This window comes from Protopterus annectens, chromosome 7.part1 (assembly GCF_019279795.1).
Source record: "Protopterus annectens isolate FY-2018-M chromosome 7.part1, PAN1.0, whole genome shotgun sequence".
Classification (NCBI taxonomy): domain Eukaryota; kingdom Metazoa; phylum Chordata; order Ceratodontiformes; family Protopteridae; genus Protopterus; species Protopterus annectens.
This window is the reverse complement of record NC_056740.1, coordinates 179390710-179397226: the sequence shown is the minus strand read 5'-3', so window position 1 is coordinate 179397226 and position 6517 is coordinate 179390710. Positions and strand designations below refer to the sequence as shown.

General features: G+C 39.5%; 1 pseudogene; it reads left to right on the top strand.

The window, feature by feature from the left end:
* The first annotated feature begins 370 nt into the window (after positions 1-370).
* On the top strand, positions 371-1078 carry LOC122807563 (annotated as a pseudogene).
* Positions 1079-6517: the final 5439 nt, after the last annotated feature.

Here is a 6517-nt window from a genome sequence, read left to right as displayed (position 1 = left end):
ATTTTCACAACAGTCCAAAAATGAAATCCTAGCAAAAAACAGTTCTTGTAATAAAAATACTGTTTTAGTCAAAATCTTAAACGTGGATGTTTTTTTCCCCCAAGGGAGAAATGCTAGCAGACCATTGATCTTTAAAAGCCTACAAGAGGAGAACTCTTTGGCAATTGTAAAAATTCTGATGGGTTTGGCACCCAGACAGCTGATTTTTTTTTTCCTGCCTAGCTTGAACTATCAACAGTTTGGGTGCAAGGAAGGTGCCATTAAGTTTTGGAAGTTTTCCAGCTGTTATACACTTGGTAGGACATAACCCATACCACTAAGATGACTGCAGCAGTGATCTAATGATGAGCATTTTCCAGGTAAAATTGGGATGGACCTCACAGAAACAGAATATATTAGGAAAAGGTAGCATAAATATACAGAACTATGTAAGAAGGACCCCAACATCACAGACAAACATGACAGTGTTTTCTCTGCTCCAGATTCACACATCCTGGCAGTGAAGTTCAATTGATCCTAGGAAGCCATGCTAATAACAAGGCTGTAGGAAGCAACATAATTCCAGGTGAATTGTTTAAAATTTTGCAAGATGCTGTTAACAGTGCTGCATGGAGTTTGCAGCAAATTTGTAAAAGAAGACAGTGGCCATTGGATTGGAAAAGTTCAGTTTATATTCCAATCCCAAAAAAGGGCAATGATATAGAATGCTCACATTATTGAACAATCGCACTGGTTTCACATGCTAGCAAGTTAAAGCTCAAGATCTTTCAAGTTATACTCCAACAATATATGGACCAAGAAGTAACAGATGTGCAGTCTGGTTTTAAAAGTGGTAGAGGGTAGAGAGATCACATTGCAAACATCCATCCAATGGATAATACAGAAAGCAAGGGAGTTCTAGAAAAAAAAAAATCTCTTTTTCTTTATTCACTCTTCTAAAGCCTTTGGCTGTGTCAACCATGCTAAACTGTTGCAAGTTCTTGGAGAAATGGGAATTGCAAGTCACATTACTTGCCTTGCAAGGAATCTGCATGCAGAAGAAGAACCGGCAGTTAGAACTGAATATGGATTGGGTTGAGTCTGTATATTATTATCCTACTTATATGACGAATGCAAAATATGTTGAGTTAGATGACTCAAGTCAGAATACAGAAATAATCAAAATAACTGGGAGAAATTCTAAACTTAGGTATGCAGATGGTACCACTCTAATGGCTGAAAGTGAGGAAGAGCTGAAGTGCCTGTTAATTAAGGTAAAAGTAGAAGGTGCAAAAGTTGGCTTGTTGCTCAACATCAAAAAACTAAAATTATGAAATTTAGTCCTGTCAGCTCTTTGAAAACAGACCTGGAAAAAGCAAATGCAATGATAGATCTCTTTCTTGGACTCAAAGATTTCTGCAGATAGTGACTGCAGCTGTGAAATCAAAAGGTGCTTTTTGAAGGAAAGCTATGGCAAATCTGGGTAAGATTTTAAAGTGCAAAGACATCACGTCAACAATCATCAACATATTTAAAGCTATGAATTTTCCAGTGATACCATTTGGCTGTCAGATTTGGACTACAAATAAGGCTATGCACAGGAAAATTGATGCTTCTGGACTAAGATGGAGAAAACATTTGTGAAATCCAAGGACTACAAGATCACCAAATCAGTCAGTACTCAAGGTAATAAACCCAGACTGTTCACTGGAAAACCTAACAATAAAACTAAAACTCGCATACTTTGGAAGGAAACATTATGCAACGTCAGTGTTCAACAGAGAAAACACCTACGGTGGGAAAGATCGAAGGCAGAAAACGAAGGGGAAGACAAAGGTTAAGCTGGATAGACAACATTACTGAAGCAATGAATATGAATTTGCAAGAACTGAAAGAAACAGTTTTTGACAAACAGGCCTGGCATGCTAAAGTCACTGAGCTCATGAAGAATCTAGCTCAACTAAAGGACTAAGCTACAATAACTTCCATTCATGTAAAAAGTTTTTGCTAAATTATTTAAAGGACATTTTAAAGTTTTGTGGTTCAAATAAGAGCTAATACCTGCTACTGCTTTTATTAGAACAATTTGTCTAAGTATTATAGAAAGTATTGCTTGGTCCTCTTTTTACTCTTTCCCATTCTCTTTACTTACAGGCTAACATTTTTCTCTCTTTTTTTTTTTTTTTTACATATGCATATAGTTAACCCTCAAGATATTGACTTTTTTTTTCAAAAAAGTATATGCGATTTTTTTCTCATGATCTATGTGAATCTTATTTGACTTGAAATAAATTTTTTCCAAAAAAAAAATACATGGCTCTCCCAGAACTCTGACAATATCAGTTAAACTTCCATGCAGTCCCTAACCCTAACAATAAACCTGAAGACTTAATCCTAAATTCCCTGATTGCTTCCTAAATCTAGTCCCAAACTCCTTAACTCTAAGCCTAAATCCCCTACAGCCACTCAAACTTTCCAACCAAACTCAAACAACCTCTGATTCCCAGTGTCCTCGGTTGCCACACCTACCTTTCTGAGACTTGGCTATGTTCCAGCAGGAGCTGGCAGCGCCACTCTCTGTCCCTGTTGCTGAACACCCTGCCTGAACACACAGTTGAGTATGAGTAATAGATGCAGTCCATGAAAGCTGATACACAAGTTCATGGTTGTGGCACAGTTGCATTACATACAGAAAAACACAGAGAAATGCCCTAATGAGCTTGGCATGCCCGCCCTTGAAGAAAGATGTGAGGAATGCCATCAGTATTCCTCCACACAAAGAAGCCCATATCAACTGTTACTGATTTTACCTCAAATGTTTCCTTTGTTCCATCTAAACTAGTAAAGTTAAAAAATAAAAAGCCATACATTACAGGTAAAGATTTATTCTTCAAAAAATCTGTAGTCAAGTAAATCCCATTATTCTAGCAAACTAAATGGTAACAATATTTAAAGAATATTTCCCAATGTAGGTCTTTTATCCAGGATCCCATACACCTTGTCATGGGAATCTCCACTGAATCACAATTAAACATGCACTGATCACCAGGTGACCATACAAACTGAAAACCCTAGTCTCTGAGCAAATTACATGTGTGCACCTCCCCCCCCCCCCACACACACACAAAATAACACACTTAAAATATAAAAAATGTACATTTGTACATTTTTGTACAGCCTGTTCCATTTCAAACACTCACTTGGGGACTACATACATGGAATTACTTAAATCAGTCAAATACCATTTATGTCAATGTGCATAATGTCGAAAGAAATTGATCAATATTATGCAAGACAACATCCTAAAATGCATGTGCCAAGAATTAATATCGGCGCATGCAAAACCTGAAGAAAAAAAAAGAAAGCTTTGTTTTTTGCAGGACAAGCCCCTCCCCCCTGCACTTCCCCATGTGACGGCTTGGGCTCCCCAAATCCCTGCTCATTATATATTCTAAATCTGAAACTGCACAGTCCCCAAGGAAAAGGGGTACATTACCCTACCCAGGGATTGTTGATCTTGCATGCCTGTTGACCATCTGTTTAGTCGACCAAATTGTGTCGATTAAACAGTTGTCAACCAAAGTAACACACCACAAAGTTACTAGGATCTATCTATCTATATATATATATATATATATATATATATATATATATATATATATATATATATATATATATACACACACACACACACACACACAGATAAGAGATATAGATATGGGTTTATATCATATGGTCGCTTTTAAAAGACAGTTTCTTGAAACATCTAACCAGCTTCTCCTCTGGAAGCCACTACTTTTTGAGGACAGGTGTTTGCATTTTTCCCAAATTGGAGTGATCTCAAGTGATGGTATGTACACAGTATGAATGGGGTGCAGGAGTGCTTACCCCTGCAAAACACACTGCTGATTGTGTTGCCAGCTTCACTGTGGCTCCAAGATAGCACAAAGTGAAAGGGAAACAGTTGATACTATGCAATACCGGCTGTTGCCTCAACTGTGTACTTGCACAATCTGCTACAGATTAATGGATTCAGGCACTGGATAGCAGTGATTGATGAAATGTACCTTTAATCACATGGCATCAGTCTGGGATGATTTTGCTTATTGGTTCTACAATAAGGTGTACACATACATTTTTCCTGATTTTTGGCTTAGTAAAGGCCAAAGGGTGGTATCTTCAAAAAAGAAGATGAAATATGTGAGCTTTGGCCGACTAAGATCTACCTGCAATCAACTGGACCTATAAGAGAATTTAAGTACACTTTTATCTGCACTTTTTCATATAGTACATTATTTTATTTATTTTTATTTCTCACTGAATATTAATTGAACTGAAAATTGCGGCTGTGTGTCTGTACAGTTAGTCCCCCCCCCATTCTTGTTTTGGTGTTAATCTTGGTGGCTTTGAAATTGCACGCCCCTCTTGTAAATTTGTATTTGGATACTCCTTCTGGGCCCATCTCATTTGCTCACTCAACTGAGCGCAGTGAGATCATATTCTGATTTCAGGCACTCCTACTGTGTACAAAGAGAGCATTTTGGAAGGACAACCCCTGTAGCCTCTTCATCCTGCTCTGCCCCCCCCCAAAAAAAAAAAAAAATCAGCTGCTCTTACTGTAACTTAGTTGCTGTTCTGCATGCTGTTATCTGTTCAGTTGCTTTTACTCTGCACTTATTACTGCTTGTTAGTAGCCTTCTAATTTACTGCCTTCTGCACTTTTTAGTCGTTTGTTAATTTAATTGCATTTATTTCAACTGTATTTGCCGTAATATTGCTACACACTCAAGTGTGCTAGCCTGCACTGCATTTGAATTGCATTTACTGCTGTTGTAGCTTCTTTTCTGTAAAAAAAAAAAAAAAAATTCTAAGCTTGTTTCCTGCTTTTTCTGTAACTAGTCTACTCCAGATACAGACTTGCTGTATATCCTGGACTTTTGTTAAGCTTCTGAGCCCCCCCCCAAGCCTTTCTGTTTTGAAGGGAAGCCTTCTAGCTTATCAGTGTGAGTGGTAAAGCACTAGGTAGCCTATCTACCACAGGAACAGTGGGTTTTGGCCCAGAAATTGTAGTTCATTGGCCGCTTGGGCAGTTTTTCCATCTCTTTCTACTTTCTGGTTTAAAAGCCTGCGTTTGCATTTGGTCCCCACCTTTCCTGTAACTAGTCTAGTCCAGGTACAGATTTGCTGTATCCAGGATTGGTGGTAAGCTTCTGAGCACCCCAAGCCTTTCTGTGTTTGAGGGAAGCCCTCTAGCTTATCAGTGGGAGTGGTAAGCACTAGGTAGCCTATCTACCACAGGAAGAGTGGGTTGTGGCCCAGAAATTGTAGTTTATTGGCTGTTTGGGCAGTTTTTCCATCTCTTTCAACTTGCTGGCTTAAAAGCCTGCGTTTGCACTTGTTCCTCGCCTTTCCTGTAACTAGTCTAGTCCAGGTACAGATATGATGTATCCAGGACTCTTTGTAAGCTTCTGAGCCCCCCAAGCCTTTCTGTGTTGGAGAGAAGCCTTCTAGCTTATCAGTGGGAGTGGTAAGCACTAGGTAGCCTATCTACCACAAGAGGAGTGGTTCCTGGCCCAAAAATTGTAGCTTATTGTCCGTTTGGGCAGTGTTTTTCCATCTCTTTCAACTTTCTGGTTTAAAAGTCGCACTTGCGCTTGTTTCCCACCTTTCCTGTAACTAGCCTAGTCTAGATACAGAGTTGCTGTATCCAGGACTGTTGGTAAGCTTCTGAGCCCCCCCCCAAGCCTTTCTGTGTTGGTGGGAAGCATTCTAGCTTATTAGTGGGAGTGGTAAGCACTAGGTAGCCTGTCTACCACAAGAGGAGTGGTTTTTGGCCCTGAAATTGTAGTTTATTGACCATTTAGACAGTCTGTCCATCTCTTTCAACTTTCTGGTTCAAAAGCCCACACCCGTTGCTTGTTTCCCACCTTTCTTGTAACTAACCTGCAGAAAAGCACTAGAAAGCCTTAAACTGATACAAGCACTCAGTTCTCCTTGTTAATAAGGAGAAATTAATCGTAGGCACTAAACAGCCTATAATTGCAAAGTACCTTGCCAAGGTAAGGGAAAACACCGTTTGTACTTTTTACAGAAGAAACACCGAACCAAGCATGTCCAAGGGTCAGCTTCTGTTGATTTCTCCTGTTCACCTGTTGAATCTGGGCATACTGGGGCAATGCAGCAAATGTCTCATGTACACAGACAACCCTCTCCTCCTACCACCCAACACTACAACCTGCGAGAGATGCACTTACATAACCAAACTGGAAGCAAAACTCTCTCCAGCCAAGATTGTGCTAGACAGTCAAGAGGAGAAGGTTTACACCTGCACTACACCTCAAGCAACACATAGCCCTTCAAAACTCATGTCACCAACATCCACACACAGTAACACTAAACCCACTTATGTGGAGGCCCTTAACATTAACCTGCCCAAGCAACAAGGACCTCCAAAGCTGAAATGCAAACAAACACCAATCACAACCAAAGTGACACATAGCTCAAAACATCAGTGTGCCACCAAACAGCAGACCCTAAG